This window comes from Cryptomeria japonica, chromosome 6, assembly GCF_030272615.1.
Source record: "Cryptomeria japonica chromosome 6, Sugi_1.0, whole genome shotgun sequence".
Lineage (NCBI taxonomy): Eukaryota > Viridiplantae > Streptophyta > Pinopsida > Cupressales > Cupressaceae > Cryptomeria > Cryptomeria japonica.
The window spans coordinates 154,373,603-154,395,987 of NC_081410.1; positions in this window are offsets into that span (position 1 = coordinate 154,373,603).

A 22,385-nucleotide genomic window follows, 5' to 3' on the forward strand; every position below is an offset into this window, starting at 1 on the left:
ATAAATAAAATTATTTTTTTAATTTAGGGGGAAGGATAATTTGGATAAATAAAAATATTTATCTAAATAAGGAAAGACTAGAAGAGGCTTAATGAATTAATTAAATAAATAAAAATCTATTTAATTACATAAGACTTAGGATAAAATAATTATTTAATTAGGCTAGGACAATTTAGGTGTCTACAATAGTTATTTCTTTTTTTTTGTATATCATATGTTAATATTTGCATATCATTGATTAGATTATATTTGATGCACTGCAAAAAAGGATGTTAGAATCACAAGACAAGTCAAACGTTAGTGTTGTTAGTATCAATCAGAAATGAAATAGAAATGAAACTACAATCCTAAGCATGCATATCAAGAGAGATATCAAACATACAAAAATAGAGGAAAGACACTAAACCCTCCCAAATGCTCTCGAAAATGCTCATAGCTGCTCCTCCCTTGTTCCTCTCCTCTCCAAGTTCCACATGAGTGTAGACCTCAGCTTTTTGCACTACTATGGATGTCTTATGGAGATTCAAGATTTATGAATAATGAAGATAAAAGACTATGCAAATGCAAACAAACTAGATATGAGGAAATACCTAACTTATCTATATTGATTTTAACCAAAATAACAAACTAGATTTGATTTTTCTCTTAAATGCTCTCTCAATTTTACTATAGGTTAGATGCATACAATATATATGGATGATTTTGGAGAAGGAATGGGCTCTATTTATAGGAAAAATGGGGCAATGGATGATTGAGATTGAATAATTTCAAAAAGGGTTAGGATTGATGGGTTTGTGATCCATGTGAGGGATTTCAACCCAATCCTAGGATGACAAATGTCAACATGAGATGGGTTTATAGGAGAGGGAAGAAGCATTAAATGCTTGAGATGAGATGAGGGTTACCTTAGGAGGTAAGGTTAGCCTTGAGTTGAACGAATAAAGCCTTTATCCAATGAATAATGCCTTTATCCAATGGATAAACTCTTGTGCAAGAGTTAGTGGGGTTAACCATGATCAAAGCAATGAATGCTTGAAGAGACACATGAGTTGGATGGGAGTTGGGTTGGAGGGAAGTCTCTAACCATGTGGGTGAGTTGAGTTAACCATTAATCATCACGCAAGAGCCATTAATGGTTTGGAAGACTTTAGGGGTTAACTTGTTGAAGACATAAAGCCTTTAATGTTTTTCAAAGACTTTAAGGCTTTGAGAAGTGACTCCAAGTTGCTTAGGAATGTGACAATAATTAGGGAGGGTTATTAGTATAATTTATAATGGTTTAGAAGAATCTAGAATGGGTTAGAAGAGTCTAGAATGGGTAAGAAGAGTCAGTGGGTGAGAGAAAATAGGATTTTAATTAAATAAAATTCATTATTTCAACTAAATAGGTGCAACTTGCATTTCTAGGAGAATGCAAGTGGGGGGGGGGGTAGTTTTAGGGATTTAAATAAATATTTATTTATTTATTTAAAAGAGAAAAAATGGGTTAAATTAAACAAATTTGCTTTATTCATTTAATTGATTGTTGGTGTGGCTTAATGAATTAATTTAAATAAATTGAATAGTTTATTTAATTAATAGGAGAAGAGGTTGAGGATGAATTAATTAAATATTAATTTAATTAACTGATTATTGATGGTTAAATAATCAAACAAATAGTAAATATTCATTTAATTAAGTGGATAGATTTATTTGACTACAATATTTATGCTCATGTTTATCAATTTTATTATTTTAACATTATTAAGTATTTTAATATACAACATGTATGTCAATAGTCATTTATAGCTGAGCATGCTTTTCTTTTTGTGTAAAGTAGATTAGTAGGATTTAGCGAGTCATTTTAAAATGAGTTTTATTTATTTATACACATTAGTAAATTAATCAAGGAAAAGTTATAAAAGTGCACACAGTTGAATGTGAAGATGTAAAAGGTGTTGAAGAAAATCCTAAAGATTAAAATTCATGGTGCAACCTCATTACCTATATTTACCATCTACATGCTTAAGTGGCTAATTATAACATATTAATTTTATGCCTATATTGCATTCTCCTTTACTTAAGTTTCCATGAATAGTAGGATCCATTCCATGAAAGTTGCTCGGAGATGAATGTGGTCCTCATTCTATTTCAAAAAATTTCTACCTTTGTAAATGGGGTGACACACTTTCATCTTCACCAATTGGGTTACAAAACCTTAACTTGAATGTTCTCTTTTATCTTTTCATATCTTGAATTATCTCATATTGTGTTTACACTTTCAAATTATGATTCCAATTAATCTGAAATTCTATAATTTTAAATTATGATTATAGTCAACACATCTTCAACGATGCTACTAGGGATCCATCTATCAAACTCTAAAGTGAATAATTAATCTACAAAATATATTTACTAAGAAATAACTTCCTCGTCAATATTTAGTAATAATTTATTCTAAGAAAAAAAACTCAACTTTAAATATGTTAGTCATAATTGTGCCTAATATGAATCAAAATTTGAGTGAAGATTATACGTAAAAATTATAATATTCATTGTCCTAATAAAATCACCATACATTTACATTGTAGTTTTTCTCTCTCAACCACTTATTCCTTTGATTTAAAGTGTTAATATTGACTCCAAAATCACTTTATCCTAATATTTCATATATTTCTAAACATGTAAGGTGTAAGTTTAATCCAACGATCTTGAAGAACCTCTATAAAGCTTGTAGTGCATACGTATTTTTAATGGGAGTTTTGTGCAAATTATTTGATACATTATTTGAAAAACATAAATTTGATTTCATAATACTATCAATAAAATTTCTAGTAAGGAATTTGAATCAACCTTAACTTATTTTTTCAATAACCTATTTGAAATTTAGTTCGATGAATATCTCTTGATATTTACCTTTGAACCCTATATGTAGAGATTATTGATTATTAAATATCACCTAGTTTAATGGTCAAAGTGTTGGCAAGAGACACTGCACAGGTCATTCGGTGTTTTCATTGATGGCATCCCAAGTCAGTTATTCCATCCACAGTGTGTGATCTGATCCTATTGGAAGTCAGAATGAAGATTTGGTTAAGTCCGATGAGATAGAGTAGAGCATCCGACAAAGTGCAATATTTTGGTTGGCATTTCATTTCTGTTGAATATTTTGTGTTGTGGAGCTAGAGGAAGATAGTTAGATGTTTGGAGTACCTTATTCTAGAATCTTAGTCTTTGATGGTGATTTTCATGTGAGTTAGAAGATCCGGTGTATAATTTTTGGGTTGTATAGTGTGGTATGGCTGGCTTGGATAGTTGATCATTGTGCGGAATTTCTGTGGTTAAAGATGTTTATCCTACATTTAGGATGCGCATGGAAAATTATTTTTGGTTTGCATATGCATTGGAGTTTGGATTGAGCCGACTATGTATGCACGTTTCATTATTTGTATAGTGTTCTTGAAGCCGACATGTAGAAGACCTAATTTCATGTTATAGATATATAAGATAGATGGATATGATCATTTTGGATATCGGTTGGCATGTTGAAAGTGGTTGTGATTGATTGTGTGCAATTTAACGTGTGCAAGTGAAGGATTTGTGCTTTGTAATATTGCAAAATAGTGGAACATAGCAATGTGAGATTAAGTGTTTTGTGCTTAACCGGAACTATACTTTGGCATTTGTAGATGTTGTTTTTCAATTCAAACATTCCAATTATCTTTTGTAAAATATATTGTAAGACAATGAGTCTTCTCAAGGGTGTAGTTCTTCTCATTTTGAGTTGTAATCTCTAGGCAGTGTTCCTGAATATATGTGTATTCCCTTGTAATCTATATATTTGAGTGCACTCATTTTGTGGTTCTCATCCCCACAATGGTTTTTCCCTTGACTAGGTTTTCCACGTATAAAATCTTGGTGTTATGGTGTTGTCATTGATATCTTTGTGTTTTTGTATCTTTCCTTTGTTCATTTGCATTAAGTGGTTGAAAAAAAAGTTAACAAGTTAAAAATTGCAGAACACTGATTAACCCTCCTCTCAATGTTCCTTGATTCCAACAATTGGTATCAAAGACTATTCCCTCAGAATAAGCTTAATAGCTTGAGGAGGATCTAAGAAGGTGATTCAATGGATTCCAGTAGTCTTCAACATCAACTTATTGTGGCACTTGAGGATCTTGATCAATCCAAAGCTGAAGTTTGGGAATTGAAAGGATATCTTAGGGATGCTGAGAATTTCATTCAGTCACTAAAAGATCAGCTAAACAAGTCTGGGGAGAAGAGAAAGTAACTTGTTGATAAGCTAAAGGAGAAAGAAAGCCAAAGCATAGATGACCAAGCCTTGAAGGAAAAGACATAAGAGCGTGAGAAACTTGCTAGAGATAATGTGGTCCAGAAGAATGAGATGGAATCTATAGTGATGAGGTTGACAAAGGAGATCGAGGAAAGGAAGAAGAATGAGGAGAATCTTGCTTGGTCCCTAAAAGATAGATTTGATGAATGTTGTAGACTTGATTGTGAGAATGGCCAATTGAAGTTTGACCTGGAAGAATACATACATCATGAGGAGGAGCTTGGAAAGAAGATTCTTCTTTTTAGATATGATCTTGAAGCTGCAAATGAGTACAAGGAGAAGTTCAAGATCAGTTCAGCCAAACTTAATGAGATTCTTGAAAACTAGATAGATGCAAATGATAGAAGAGGTCTTGGATTTGAGAAAGGTGAAAGCTTTAGTTCTGGTCAAAGAAATCCTAAGTCTCAATATCAGAAGAACAAAGCTAAAAGGTCTCTAGTAAGGAAACCTAATGATCATAAGTTCAATGATAACTATTTTGTTTGCAATAAATTTGGTCATATGGCTAGTCAATGTAGAAATAGAATGAATTAGAATGGTCCATCTTTCTTTGGTCAGTGTTTAAATTTCAATAAGTATGGTCATAAATCAATTGAATGCAAAAGTATGGCAAATAACTCTTTCAATAGAAGGAATGTTAGATTCTATGCATGTGGTAGATTTGGCCATATTGCTAACCAGTGCAGATCAAGAGGAAAGCAAGGGAATAACATATCTAGTTAGAGAAATGTTGTGTGCTATAATTGCAATAACTCCAACCACATTGCAAGATTCTGCAGTTCAACAAGAATGTGAATAAGAAGGGTTCGACAGACAAGAGAAAGTATGTGCAGAAAATGATAAGGGAAAAGGAAAAATGACTATGGAAGAGATCAGAGATCAAATAAAGAAGACATGGGTGAAGAAGAGTGATTTAGATGCTGGAAATGAGTCTGAACCTAATTCCAGTGCTACAAATTCCTCTGGAAATTAGATTGAGGACTTTAACTTAAGGGGAGTTTTCATGCAAATCATTTTCTCCCCTGCCAGAAGTTAGTGCTAGAAGATCAATAAATTTTCATTAGCTGTACTTTGGTAATGCAGATGTCTTTGAAGGATTTATGAAAGATTTTGAATAGAATTGGAGGTCCACATGAGATTTCCTGTGAGCTACCTATGTATGTAGGGTATCCAAAAGAATTAGGGAAAAGTGCATTTATTACACCAAAAATTTAGATATGTGGGGATAAAAAGTGATTTGACCCTTTCATTTGTCACTTTGCATTCGAAGGGAAGAGGTTTAGAGCACTTTGCAAGCATAATTTCCAAAGATCAAATTATGAAGAAGATCTTCCTAGGAAACCCTAATCCGGTGGTTTAGGTATTTATCTGTGAAACGTTTCAAGTTTAAAATTTATGAAATGGATTCTTCTGGTATGATGACTCTACTAGTTGTAGATATTACTGAGAGAGCTTGGCCAAATTTCAAGAAACACACATTTATTTTTGTCAAATATGAATTGAAAAGTGCATTTCATCGATTCCATACGATGTTTTGCATATCGAGGAATTAGGGTTTATACTCATTACAACCTTGAGGAATTGGGAAGTTATCATTTGTTAAATCTCTACAATAAGAAGTTAATTGATGAAAATTTTAGACTAAAACTAGAATTTAACGTTTTAGAGGAAAATGGTTTTGTGTAGTTTGTCAAATTCCCACTACTCGATGAACATGAGTGGGTTTGGTATGTTCTTAGCAGAATGCATGATGAGTTTATGTGGTTAAATAATCCATTCAAGATCACTAAAAATGCCATTAGGGCTATAACATGGTTGTGTTCATCTGGTGATCTACCCTCATTGAAGTCTGTGAAGAATCAAATTGTCACAAATGCAACCGGATCGAAATTTGACAAAAGAGCCATGATAATCAATGATATTCTAGAGTATGATGTCAGATTTGATTCAATGGTCATTGGGTATAAGATATACTACTCCAATAGAGAGAGTTATGTATCTGGAACCGCCATATATGTAGTATATGAGATGATCTAGGAGAACAAAAAGTATGACCTATGTGAATTTCTTCGAAGTGAGCTAATGAAAAATTTGACAAAGATTAAGCAAGACAAGAAGCATACCTTCAAATATGGTACATCGATCTTGTGTCTATTCTTTTATTTCATGAATGAAGTTCTGGGTGTTGGTCAAGTCAAATGAGCATATGATAGACCAGTGGTAGTACAAATTAGAGAACTATTATACAACATTGGTGACACTAAGGTCCGAAAGGCCACTCTCTAGGCTTACTTCAAAAAAATTTAGAGTAAAATGTAGGAAAGGGAGAGAACCCCCAAATCAGTAGTTGAGAAGTATCACTTCACCATTTTCTTCATGGTGGATACTGATCAATGCCTAATGGAGGTAGTAGAACCTAAAAAATCTTGGATCATGCCCATGGGGTATGAAGTTGAAGAGGAAATTCTTGAGCTATATGCTCAACATTTGTTAAGCAAACTAGTGGACACCTCTGAGGAGAGATTTGGGACTTATGCTGAGAAGAGCTTGAAACTGCATAGTCACTTCAAGAAACTAGAATTGGTAAGAAAAGTAGGAAAAGAGGTAGAAGCATATGCAAAAAATATTTGGATCACTAAGGAGGTTGTTCGGGAAGCAAGGATGATGCAACCATAACCGGTAAACCCTTAAAAGAGAACTGATCGACTTATGCAACAAGACTAACACAATGAAAGAAATAAGAAAAGATAGCAATATTACAAAAATAGATCACATTATTGTCTTAGAACCTTTGACAACCAACCGGCTATCATCATACAATCATCATAGAACATCTGGTAGTCAACTGGTTACATGCAGGCTACACGCCAGATACAATCCATCCGGGCTCTCAGAATCAACCAGATCACTAATCATGAATCTCAATCCCTATTCTAATTTATACTTCCCCTCCCTCTATAAATGTTTACATAATACCCTCCAAAACATATCCGAGTTAGCCACAAAATATTACATTTAACAATGTAGGAAAATAAAACATGTAACTAGGTCAGTCCTAAGATTGAAAGAAATTCTTCATGAAAATAACAACCAAGAAGTGCAGATCAAAAGGAAGGTCAACCACATGCCAAAGAACATCAGAAAAGACCCCAAATAGATCCACATACCAAGAAACTGCTCTGGAAATGAAGGAGGACCAACCAGTAAGCATAAGAACTATCCCAGAACCCAGAAACAATCAATCGGGATCAATAACTAGCTGGATTTGAATCCAATTGGACTGAAAATATGGAATTAAGCACATAAACTAGCCTGGAAACTGAAAATAGGACCTACAATGAAAAGCAAATAACTACTGGCACCTACCGACAAGAACACATAAAAATGCACACTGAATTGAACAAGAACTAAACTAAAAGGAAATATTTTTGGTTGATGCAAGATTGCTCAAAGATAGGGGATGCTCCTGTATCAAAGGAAGAGGAATATACTAATTCAGGTGAAGAAGGATAAACTATAAGTCTCTTCTCCCAAGCGAAATCATACTAGGAGCTTTGCACCCTCCTCTGATCCTTAGAAGCTTGCAAGCTCTCCAAAACCTAAAGCCAAATCATTCGGAGGTGAAGGGAAGAGGAAGAAAGGAAAGGGGACAAGAGTCTATGTTGTTGATGATGAGGTGATAGAATTAGATGAAGTTGTTAAAGAAATTAAGCAAAAGGGCACTAAAGCTACAAAATTTTCTAAGGACAAGCCCTCTAGTGGAGATAAGCCAAGCAAGAAGCCCAAGACAGATTCTACCAAATCCAGTATGTCTGCCAGAGAGGTGGAGAAAGTAGTCACTATTCAAGGTAATCTTAAACTACTTTCAAAATTTTATGACAAATTTGATGAAGCTGGTCAGAGGACTTTAGAAGAAGCCACTATAATATACCTGAATAAATTCAATAAGTCTCTTATAGAAATAATGTCAGAAGTCCCTGAGAGTCTTTATGATGTTTTAGAAATGAGAAGGGATAGTGCAAAGTAGAAGAGGAAAGATTGACAAAATATGCGATAGTAGAACTATGCCTTGTTATAGCTATGAAAGAAATTGATAGAACTCTTAACGAAGCCAAAAGTAAGTTTAGGAGCAAAGCTAGAATCAATAAGATAATGATCGGAAAACTAGATGAAGTCATGAAAGATACTGAGACAATATTGAGGAAAGTCTAGCTCAAGAACCAATATGAGCTTGTTCCAGAAAAATATCATGGTGATACTGCCAAGTTATCTACTCCAGAAACTTAGGGTATGCCATCTCAAGGTGAACAGGTTAAGGTAGATATTCCATTTGTTTCAGAAGTGCAAGCAACAGATTCAAAAGTTGAACAAGTTGAGGTGAATGCTTCATCTGCTCCGGAAGCACCTAAAGATCAACAGGTTGAAGTAGATGTTCCTTCTGATTGAGTAGGAGTTTTGGATAAAGGAAGTGATGAGTTGGTGGTGGTAGATGCAATTAAGGATACTCAAAATCCTCCATATTAGTCTAGAGGTGAAATTCCTATGGAGTCTGAGACCTCTAAGGTTGATACAAAGAAGGTAGCAGAAGAGAAGAAGGTTGAGGTTAAGGAAGAACATGCTTCAGAAGCAAGAGACACTATAGGGGTAGTGAAAGATAAAATTTTTCTTGATGATCCAAAATTTGTGCAAGGTCCCATCAACCTTGCCTCTCTATCTCCCATCCAAAAGCTGCAATTAGCTTCATTTGCACAAGTCAATGCAAGTGAAGACCTTCTGAAGTAACACATCGAAGACAGTGAATTTCTCACTCTTGCATCCGATGTTCTTGAGAAGATAATGCCCTCTTATGTCAAGTAAAAATGTGATACCCTCTCTAGCTAGCTAAAAGGTTTGATCAATTCAGTGAGTAGCCATTTGAGTCATTGGAGAAGTTTGTTGAGGCCAAGGTCCACAATGAATTTAATGCCAAGAGGATCAGGATATTAAAGAGAATGATTGCAAATGATAGAATTGTGTTAGATACCTGTATCAAGAGCATTCAAGATGCAGTATCCGAGGGTGATAATATTTACAAATCTTGTCTATCATTGTCAAATTTCACTTATGATATTGAGAAGCAGTCCAAGGAGCTTGAAAATAAATTAGCCAGAATATCTTAGTCACTGGATCCCTTGTCAGTCTTTGTGGCTTGTCAAGAAGACCAAGTACTATCTTTACTTGACAAAATCAAGAGCTTAAGCCATGACAAGAAGAAGATTGTTGGCAGAGTTAGTGAACTTCAAAGTTACATCACTCCCAAGCTGGACACAATGCTTAGTGCATTGAAGGATTCTTAGGATGTCATAGCCATAGGTAACCCCTCCAACCTCAAGTCAACAGAGATGCAAGAATACCTCTTCAATGGCCTCATATTAGTTCTAGAGCCTCTAAAAAAGGGTTGGGACAACCACTTGAGCTCTTTGAAAAACATTTTTGCAGATATTTTGAAGCTTATGTAAGTTAGTAAGGTCTATGTGTACATATGATACTATATATAGAATTTGGTAAATATTTGGTATGTGGATTCCTACCCTTTCCATTGATGTCAAAGGGGGAGTGTAGGGTAGTGAAAAATGTTGCATTCATCTCAGAGGGAGTTCTGGAGTTGTTGAATTTTTTAAGTTGTGCATATGTTGGTACTGATTCCGAGACAACCATTTTTCACTAAGTGTTTCCATCAATGCCAAAGGGGGAGATTGTTGGTAAGAGACATTGCAAAGGTCACCAGGTGTTGTCATTGATGACAACCCAAGTTAGTTATTCCATCTGTAGTGTGTGATCTGATCCTACCAGAAGTCAGGATGAAGATTTGGTTAAGTCCGGCGAGATAGACCAGAGCATCTTACAAAGTGTACTATTTTGGTTGGCATTTCATTTCTGTTGAATAATTTGTGTTGTGGAGATAGAGGAAGATAGTTAGATGTCTGGAGTACCTTATTCTAGAATCTTAGTTTTCAGCGGTGATTGTCATTTGAGTTAGAAGATCCGGTGTACGTTTTTGGGTTTTACAGTTTGGTATGGCCGACTTGGATAGTTGATCATTATGTGGAGTTGATGGATTAATTTTGGTGATTGTTTTTGTGATCGAGGATGTTTAGTCAACATTTAGGAAGCATTTGGATAATTCTTTTTGTTCTGCATATGCATTGGAGTTTAGATTGAGCCAACTATGTATGCACGTTTCATTATTTGTATAGTGTTCTTGAAGCCAACATGTAGAAGACCTAACTTCATGTTGCAGATATATAAGACCGATGGATATGATCATTTTGGATATCGGTTGGTGTGTGGAAATTATTTGTGATCGATTATGCACAGTTTCACGTGCACAAGTGAAGGATTTGTGCTCCAGAATATTGTAGAACAGTGGAACAAAACAGTGTAACAGAGCAGTGTGAGATTAAGTGTTTTTTCTTAACCAAAACTATACTTTGGCATTTGTAGATGTTATTTTTTAGTTTAGACATTCCAATTATCTTTTGTACAAGATATTGTGAGACAATGAGTCTTCTCAGAGTTGTATCCCTTCTCATTTTGAGTTGTAAGCTCTAGGCAGTGTGCCTAAATGTATGTGCATTCCCTTGCATTCTTTATATTTGAGTGCACTCATTTTGTGGGTCTCATCCCTACCATGGGTTTTCCCTTGACCAGGTTTTCCACAAATAAAATTTTGGTATTATGGTGTTGTTGTTGATTGCTTTGTGTTTCTGTATCTTTCCTTTGTTCATTTGCATTAAGTGGTTGAAAGAACAAGTTAACAAAGTTAAAAATTGCAAACACTGATTCAAACCCCCCACTCAGTGTTCCTTGATTCCAACACAAAGATAAATTTTGGCCAATAATAATTAAAAAATTATTTACGATTTTTTTGTATGAATGATATCTAAAAAATATTATTAATTATTTTAAAATTGAAGAGAATAATATTTAAATATAGTTCTTGTGGTCATAACTAAAATTTCCATTGGTATTTAGTGCTTTTCCAATCTATTGCTAGAAGTCCCATGTAATTAGTATATGGTTAAAAGTAGAAAATTACGTCACACTATTATAAAGGAATTGACAAACACATAAAATTTTCAATTTCGACTACATAGAAAAGGCCTTTATGTTTTGAATTTCAAAATGATGTAAACTAATGAAATTTGGAATTTTGATGAAGTTTACACTTGTAGTTTTTAAATTTAGAAAAAAAAACTCTTAACATTTTTTTCACAAATCTGAGAATGAAATTTGAATCACTAAAAATTTCATAAAAAAAGAGAGGTTGACTTAACATCAAAAAAAAAAAAAAAAAAGAAACAAATTTATTTTTCCTTTATTTTTTCCTTGATAGTATATCAATTTGGTATATCTAAACCTTAGGTACATTTACTCATCTTAATTTATTTTTCTTTAGATATATAACATTTGGGCATCATAAAAGGGGAAAGTTGTAGGGTACTTCACCAATCCACTAAGATAAGGTTGATATCATAATGAACCATATTTCTAAACATATTGTAATATGGTAGCGATAGGTCTTGTCAAGACAATGCATGCCATTCACATTGCAATTTTAAGTCTTAAGTCTTGTTTATTGTATTTAACTATATAGACAATAAATAATGTATAATATATACAACACAATGGAGTGAAAAAATTGGGGTTCTCATATGAGGTTGATAATATTAATTATTTATTTTCTAGGATGCATATATTATTATGTAAAAAATGTGGTAAATAGAGAATTATGTAAAAAATGTGGTAAATAGAGAATTTTCTTGGAAAATGTCAAATTAGGAGTTATGAAGGATGCTCTCACATAGGTGTTATAACAAGACAATTACTACCTTGATGGAATCCTTATATTTGTAAAATTGGGTAATATGATAATTACAATTGCATCTATTATGTGCAAGAGAGGTGTAAGATGATACATAATTTATATTCTTGGTGCAAGCTTGACCATGATAGGGTTCTTGATACCATTTGAAAGTTTCTTATTTATGATTTTCCTATAAAATAGAGACATGAGATAAAGTCTTGTAAGGTTCTTTTGAAGGTACTATTATTTAATTAGATTACTATCATTTAAGGGGATAAGTGGATTGTATTGATATAGTCTAGTATTGAGATTAATACAAGCCTGGGTTATTTTGGTGGTAGATTTTTGCCCTGTAATAATTTTTTCATATATAAATTTATTATTTTGTATATGCATATCCATATGTGTAGGGGAAAAAGCGAGACTAGGTTAACATGCCCTAATCCTACCTTTTGACACACATTACGGAATACGAAAGAGCCTAGAGATATCGCACAATTGGCTACTTCTTTTTGTGAAAGAGAGAGCCACGGGATATCTATTAGGATTTCTATTCCTTTATTGAAATTGGAAGATCAAATGATGCAAGTTCAATCCCTAACCTCAAAATGCAAGTAGGAATTAATAACAAGATTGCAGAATTGAACTTAAATGATGGAAAGCTGTAAACACAAGGATAAGACAAGAATGAAAATGCATACCCGGAGTTAAAATCTGACTGAAAATGTTCGGGACGGGGGCGCGGGCGCCACTGTCCTGATTCTGCCCCTGAAACTGCTCCGGAAACTGCTGTTTTGCACTTTGGAAAAAGCTGTCAAAAATGCTGAAAATGCTGTCGGACCAGGGCGCCCAGCGCCCCTGTCCCAGGGACCAGGGCGCCCAGAAGGGACCAGGGCGCCCAGCGCCCCTGTCCTGGCAGGACCAGGGCGCCCCACGCCCCTGTCCTGGTCTTTTGTTTTGAAATTTGGTGGGAAGGCCGGTCTCAGTCTACTTCTTCCGGATCTGCAACCTGCGGCGTCGTCCGAGTCCCGAAACCTGCAATAATATCTGAAAAGGGGAAGGAGCAGCTATATAGGGTTTTGCCTTAGTCAAACCCCCGCTTCGGTGATTTCCACCTCCACGAATAGCCAAGTTGTTTTGTAAAATGTATTGTGTGTGCAGACCTAGTGTGTGTGCAAGGTCCAAAATGCAAGAAAGCAAACTAGAGCAACCTAGAAAGTAAACCCTAATTGCTTGTAAATGATGATGCAAATGCTCTAAATCAAGATGCAATGTGATCTAAAGCATGAATAAATGATATATCAAAGCTTATGTAAGGACATGAAAACAATATGAAATCATACCCAACCCTCAAGGGAGGAGTACAAGCCAATCTTCAGTCGGTAATCTCCTATTGTTCTTCAATGTCTTCCAAGCCCTAAATGGATGAATGAATGAATTTGATAGATGCTTGATAGAGTGATGTTGAATGTTGTTGAAGTCTTCAAAGATTTGCTCTTTCGCTGCCTATGAAGTTCCTGGAAACCAAAATCGGATCCTTTCAAATGAGGAAAGAGAGCTTTTATGTATGAAACCCTAGGTTGTAAATTCGTATTTTGGCTGACCTAGAGATTGAATGTCCCGCCAATTTCTTGGGGTTAAGCTTTATTTTATGATTGGATCGTGCTCCCAAAATTTTGGGAAAAATGTCCGGGACCATGTTGCATGGGCGCCATGGTCCCGACAACTTTTCACCAAATTTTCAGGGCCGTCAGATATGATGATTTTAGAGAGAATCCCGAAGTTACAGGTGATTTCGAGATGTTTTGACCCCCGAAATCAAGCCCCCAAGTTCAAAATAGGACCTAATTAGGGTTTTTGATTAAATGATGTATAGGAGGAATAAAATGAAAAGGGCACACTTTAATGAAAGGGCCCAACTTTATGATATGGGAGATGATAAAATAGGACCTTAGACCTAATTAATTTAATTAATTAAGTGCTAAAGGGGAAATGCAATGCAAAATGCAAAATGCGCCAAGGCGGGTGCTAAACTAGGTGTGAAATTGTACCACCCTAGCAAGTGCGTACAATTTACGACGCTACACCATATTTCATTGATATATTTTATGGGTTAATGACATGTTTAAGAGGATTTAAATGATTTATTGTTAATATTCTTATGCATTGTTTAACTTTCAATCAATATTTGATATTAGACCTTTCTTGGATTATTGTGAATCAATTTAGTTATAGTGGAGTATTTGATTTAAAGTTATTTTGCAAATCTATATATAAACTTTGTGGAAACTAAAAATAGAAGATCTCTTAAAGGAAGTGTATCAATGGAGGTTTATAATGATGAAGGAAAATCTTATGATAGTGTCAAATGAATTTTTAAAGAAGATTAAGTAAAAGGATCAAGGAACCACTCAATTATAAATCCTTGATTTTGTTCTCTTTAATTAATGAGAAAACTATTAAATCAATTATAAATCCTTGATTTTGTTCTCTTTAATTAATGAGAAAACTATTAAATTAAATATATTGAAGAAGATGAGTGAAATATATCAAAACAACAATCTAGCAAATAAGTTGTATATAAAATTAAAATATTTTTCCTTAAAAATAAAAGGAGACTCAATTGGCAAGCATTTGAATGCACTAATTTAAATTCAAGTTAGCTTAGAGGTATTGATGTTCAATGAAAAGAATAGGTTTATTTTTTTTTCTCTTCAGAAAAATATTAGGAGAGAGTAATAGTTACAAATGATGGTGGTATTGTACAACCAAATATATATATTCTCTTGTTGACTTGTTCAAAAAAAATAATAAAAAAGAAATGCATGGATGTGGGTTTTAAGAATGTATTATATGTTCATGGGGGACCTAATGAATATGTCATAAGGAAAAAGCAATAAGGAGAGATATAAGTCAATAAGATGCTCTAAAATCCCTAGTAAGAGTAGGATACAATGTTACAACTATTAAAAATGGGTCTATTAAAATAACATATAAACAAGAAAAAGAATGAGGATTTTATTATTAATACAAATTTTTATTCATTTTTATGAACATTTCTAGTGATGATGAATGATTGATTAATTTAGGTGCTTCATATCACACGAGTCCGCACAAGGATTAGTTTCCACACTCCAAATAATATGATGGTAGTGATGTGTTACTTGACATTGACACTAGTTCATGAATGATTTTTGAGAAATAAAAAGTAAATCTCATGCAATAAATGAGTAAAATATCTCATAGTTGTGTTGAATGTTTTAAGCATTACATATAATTTAATTTTAATTTTATAAGATTAATGATGTTGGAGTGCATACCATATTTGACAAGACTAGTGTTGGATAGCTTGAAAATTTGGTGCTATCCTAGGGTACTCAAAGTAGTATCTTATTTAATCTATATGTATCTAGATATTATAACTCTAGTCCATATGCATTGTGGCATCACAAGTTGGGCCACATTTGTAATTCCCCGCAAGAAACCATAGATAATAAGATAAAAACACACAAGGGAATACATGGGATTTTGTTTTTGAAGCAAATAAATTCCACATATGAACTAGAACAAAGAACTAACACTCAAACCTCTAGAAAGGATCAATTTGTCAAAACTCGACAATGCAATGCAAAAGTCTAACACAAGAGACAAGAAATAAAAATGTGAAAAGGTCTCTAAAACCATAGTACAAGATCACTAAAATGATTAGGGTTATACAAGATCATCCATGACATTATAAGAGCTAGATCGATAATAAGACCACCTCTTAGGTCCCAAGTGTCACCAATAAGCTTCGTTGAAAGCCCTAATCACATAAAGGCACTCATAAAATCTTCCTAACTAAGTATAAACCAATAAAATATACCTCTAAGGGTTCCCATAGGTTAGTATCTATGCAACACAGCTAAAACATAGTCAATCTAACATCCCTAGCTCCCAAAATCTCTTCACACTAGACGACCAAACCTAGGCTTCCACACCTAGCTCAAGTATCCTAAAAGGAAACTTGATTTTTTTTTTTAAAACTAGCATGATTTTCATGAGTCCTTAACTTGTGAATTATTCCTTGACTCATGCTGGCATCTTTCGGACTAGAGAACTCACATTGTCATCCTCTAAGACGTGTATTTTGTTGGCAATATACGCTCATTGGATTCATTTTGTTGTCATTGATGGCAAAAAGATATGATGGAAGTCATAAAATGGCACTTGGAGGTATATACCGACATGATAGTTCTGATACTTAATGTAAGTACATATCCAATAGCCAACAAGATGAGAGGGGGGGGGTGAATCATACAAACTTAATCTTCTATAAAAACGTCAGATTCAACCTCGATAATATATACTTCTGTAATATAACCAAAACTGCTAAATTTGCAAACTAAAAAACATATAAACATCATAAACCTCATAACACCAGATTTAACGTGGAAACCCAAATAGGGAAAAACCACTGTGGGATTTTGGACCCACTAAGAAATATACTCTTCTAGAGTATGCTCAGTTAAAAGCAAATCCTATTAAAGATTACAAACACATTGCTAGATGTGACCCGGTTAAGGGATTTCCCTCAGATCTGTTAGGATCTTCACCTTGTTAAAAGTGACCTTGTTAAAGGATTTCAAACACTCAATCATAATGTCACCTTACTAGAGGGTTTTACAAATAAGACTGTTAAGTCCACTCGGTTAAGAGATTTTTTGTCACTTTCACAAAATAACAGTAATAAAAATCTATTTGCAACTTCACATCTAAAATGCTAAAGCAGATTCTTATTTGCTCAATACAATCTAGACATAGAACTAATCTTGTCCATTTGTTGGGCTTCTATACTTTTTTATTCAAACAGGTCTTCAAGCTTCCGTGCTCGGTAATCACTATGTAACATCCTTGTGCATACACTTGCCCGCATACTTTGTTTATCAATAGTTCCCTATTTATAAACAATTAGCTAACCGCTTAATCTCCTTGATCACATTTCCCATGATCAATCATAGCCATCAGATCTTCAAACTTTGACTAGGTTCAATGTATCCTTCTATTTGAAAATGTTTTACCCTGCCTTGGAACTTGCATACATTTCTTGGAACTTGTGCTAGGTTATTGTGGTTCAATCTGAGCTGTAGATCTTCATGCCGATTTCCCTTTGCCATAGATTCATTAACAAACTTCATGCATGACATACCAATCATTTAATTAGTTTCACCTCATCAGCTTCCTTCATTAAATAATGCATGTAACCATTAATGTATTCTGTTACAGCTCGGTTACAACTCGGTAACAACTCGGTAAATACTAAACCTCACTCAGTAGACATTCTGCCTTCATTAACCGATAGCGATAACCTTAGGGTTTACCGACTAGGTTCCTTAGGGTTTACCGACTAGGTTCATTGCTCGGTAACATAGTATAGTATTAACCTTACAATTTACAACATATGTATGATGTTAAAACAATCTCAACATCATGATCTCATCATTGTCTGACTCGGTAGTAGTTGCCCATTGAATACCTTATTTATCCCCTTATTCATCATATTCTTTTTGTGTCTTTTACCGACATCTTTATACTCTTTAAATCATACTTCTCAAGATATGGCAACATCATACTAAATTAGAAAATCAATTTCTTGACATCGATGACAAAATAATAATATCAAGACAGTAAACATGCTTAATCAATTATATCCATAATCATCAACAATCATCTCAATATCCTTATTGAAATGCCAACAATTTCCCATTGTCTGTTATAATGCCGAATGCCAACAATCTCCCCCTTTGGCATTGATGGCAAAACCAATTGATTTGAACTTAAAAAGATTTGGATTGCTGTGATTCTGATACGCTCCCCCATACATTAGTCTTCTCCTCCATATGTTAGTCTTCTCCCCCTTTGACAACAATGTCGAAATGTAAAGAATTAAAACATAATTTCTTCCTGTATGAAGTGATTTCCTGCTGTTATGTGTCAACTTAGTCTCGGTCAGAGCATTTTTGTCTTCAATTCCCGTTCCCTGTATTATTTCCTGTACACCTTTAGAAAACATCCTAAATTGTATAAATCAGCATCAACTCCTAAATAGATATTCGATAGAGTCATTGAATTGATGCTTTCACCAAACTCGGTTAGTGAGTAGAAGATAGGGGTAGGACCCCTAACTTACTTCTGAGATATTCAAAAGTGTCCCTTGGTAGTGGATTGGTGAAGATATCTGCTATTTTTTTCTTTGTGCTAACATATTCCAACACCACTTTCTTCTCTTAAGCTTCTTCTCTAAGATAATGATATTTGATAGAGATGTGCTTTGTCTTAGAGTGCATAATAGGATTCTTTGAAATGTTAATGGCACTAGTATTGTCACAGAATATAGTTACTGGCTCTGTAACTTTCTCATTTATACCTTCATATAGTTGTTTTATCCATGCAATGTTGGTACAATTCAATGCTGCAACAACATATTCAACTTCTGTTGTTGACTGTGAAACACATCCTTGTTTCTTGCTAAGCCAACTCACTAGTCTTTCTCCTAAAAAGAAAGCTCCTCCACTTGTGCTTTTCCTGTCATCAATGTTGCCTGCCCAATCAACATCAGTATAAACTTTTAAATCAAAATCATTTCTTTTTTGATATACTAAGCCATAATCCTCTGTGCCTTTCAAGTATCTAAAAATTCTTTTGATTGTTGTCATGTGTGTTTCCTTAGGATCTGCGGAGAATCTTGTAACTATACCTATTGCATGTGCTATGTCTGGTCTGCTGTGAACAACATATTGTAGCTTTCCAATCATGGATCGGTAAAGTGTCTCATCAACAAATGTAGATTCATCATTCTTTGGTTGTTTATAGTTGGTAATCATAGGAGTACTTACTGGTTTTGAATCCTCCATTCCAAATTTCTTCAGGATTTCCTTTATGTACTTGGATTGAGTAATGAAAATCTCATTTTTCATTTGCAGTATCTGTAAACCTATAAAATACTTTATCTCACCGATTAATGACATCTCAAATTCCTTGCTCATTTCATTTCCAAAGTTCTTACATAGAGAGTCATTTCCACAAAATATAATATCATCAACAAATATGGTTGAGATCAGTATTCCATTTTCATCATTCTTCATGTACATATTGCTATTCTCACTTGTCCTTATAAAACCAATCTTAATCAAATAAGAGTGCAATCATTCATACCATGCTCTAGGTGCTTGTTTCAGACCATATAATGCTTTGTTCAATTTACATACCTGATCCTTATTATTGTCTTCAACAAATCCTTCAGGTTGTTCAATAAAAACTTATTCTTCTAATATTTCATTCAGAAATGCAGATTTGACATCCATTTGATATATCTTGAAGTTTTTGAGAGCAACATATGCCAACAAGGTTCTTACTCCTTCAAGTTTGGCCACAGATGCAAAAGTTTCACCATAATCAATTCCTTCTTCTTGAGCATAACCTTTGCAAACTAGTCTTGCTTTATTTCGAATGACCTCTCCTTTTTCATTTAGCTTGTTTCTGAAAATCCACTTTGTACCGATTACATTTTTGTCCTTTGGTCTTGAGATTAGTGTCCATGTGTCATTCTTCTTGATTTGATCAATCTCTTCTGTCATAACATTTATCCAATCTTCACTGTTAAATGCCTCTTTCACTATTCTTCGTTCAAATTCAGATATCAAACACATGTTCTGTCTCAGTTTGTTCCTTGTCATCACTGGATCATCCTTATCTCCTATAATCTGACTTGGTGCATAATGTCTTCTAACATACTTGGCTAATACAGGCTCGGTAGGCTTTGTATGATCTTCTTCATCACTCGGTAACTAGATATTCTCTTCATTTTCTTCAACAGTCTGCTCGGTAAGACTTCTCGTTTGAACATAGACAAATTCATCATAATCTTCTGGTTCCTTGGAATTTCCTTCATCATTTCTTTCTGCAGATTCATCAATTTTCACATTTGCACTTTCTACTATTTTGTTAGATGATTTGATCAGACATTTAAATGCTTTGCTTCTAGAAGAATAACCTAGAAATGTTCCTTCTTCACTTTTCTGATCAAACTTGCCATTTCTATCATCTTTGTGTACATAACATCCGCTTCCAAAGATTTTAAAATAACTTACATTAGGTTTCTTATCATACCAGATTTCATATGGTGTCTTCACAGTACCTTTCTTCAGTTGTACTCGGTTCAGGGTGCAGACTACTATGCTTATTGCTTCTCTCCAAAATGTTTGTGGCACTTTCTTTTCAATCATCAGGGTTCTAGCACAATCCACAATAGATCCGTTTCTTCTCTCAGCTATTCCATTCTACCGTGGAGTTCTCAATGCAGAGATTTGTCTTTTAATACCATGATCATTATAGAATAAGTTGAACTCATCAGATGTGAATTCTCCTCCTCTATCTGATCTAAGACATTTCAGTTGTCTTCCTATTTCATTTTCAACTCTTGCCTTGTACCATTTAAACATTTGAAAAGCTTTTGATTTTTCTTTTAAAAACATTACTGACATCATCCTTAAACAGTCATCCACAAATAATATGAAATATTTATCACCATAATAACTTTGAACTTTCATAAGACCACAAAGATCATTGTGCACAAGATCTAAAATTCCCTTAGAAGTGTAAGACTTACTTGTAAAGATTGATCTTGTCAACTTACCCATCTGGCATCCTCGACACATAGCATTCTCAGGTTTTTCAAGACTTGGTAGACCTCTTACTTGGTGATTCTTACTTTTTTTGATCAGATTATCAAAATTTACATGACAAAACCATTTATGCCATAACCAAGTATCATCTATCTTTGCATATAGACATTTGTTCCTAGTTGAGTCAAGGTGAAATGTGTTACCTTTTGTTTGTGTCCCGGTAGCAGCTAGATTTCCATTCTTGTTATGAACTTTGACAATTCCCTTATGAAATTCTATTTGGTAACCTATATTGTTTAGCTGTGCTACACTCAACAAATTGTATTTCAAACCTTCAACCCAATAAACATCATTGCATCTTGCATTATCAAGAAGTGTTATAGATCCTTTATGTTTCACTGGATATGGTGCATCATTACCAAATCTTACATAACCTCCATCATTATCTTCTAACATAACAAACTTGTGTTTATCTCCTATCATATGATGTGAGCATCCACTATCTATGATCCAAGAATCATTAGTATTTATGTTAGATATTAAGGATTTTTCTTCATACCTTTCCTCATTTGATCCATCTTTAATAGGAACATAAATTACTTCCTCTGTATTAGTTTTATCTGATTTATCATCATTGAATTCCTCATCAGATATTAAGCATGTCTTTCTATCTCTTCTTCTGAAGTCTTGGTGTCCTCTGTAATGATTGTCTTTCTGTCTGCCATCTTGGTAATCTCTCTTTTCAGTAGAATCTTTGTTAGGACAGTTAGAAGCCATATGTCCTATCTTATCACAATTGAAATATTTGAAAGGTAGTTTTCCTTTATACTTACCTTTACCTCTCGGTAACCTTCTGGCTAATAGTGCTTCAAACTCTTCTTGCTTTCTAATTTCCTCATATAGTTTGTGTACTTCTTCCATGTTCTTATGAAATCTTTCACTTGCTCCACTGTGATCTCCTTCAGAGTACTTATACTTTCTTTCATTGTAATCATTAGTTTCATCAAGATGAAAATAATTAAATGCAGATTCAACTTCATTTACCGAAGATCCACTGTTATCAAAGTTACTTAACTCAAATGCATGTAGCTTACCAATAGTAGCATCTAAAGAAACTGGTATATTAGGTACAAACCTCAATTCATTGATTGCAGAGACTCGGATTGCATAAGCCGGTAGAAGGGTTCTTAACAACTTACTTGTTATATCCTTTTCTTCAATAGTTCTACTTGCTCCTTTGATTTGATTGACAATCTCCTTTAGTCTTGTATTGTACTGAGTTATGTTCTCACCTTCATTCATCCTCATAGATTCAAGTTGTCCTCTTAGACTATCTACTTTTGCTCTTTGAACATGTTCATCTCCTCCATATACTGATATGAACTTATCCCACATAGCCTTTTCATCATTGCAACCTTCTAGATCATTAAACTCTGAGTCGGTCAATGCAGATGTTATTTCAATCATTGGTTGGATATGTTCTTGCTTTGCCTTTATCTCTTCCATAGTCAATGGATAGGTGCTCGGTGTGATGAAATCATTC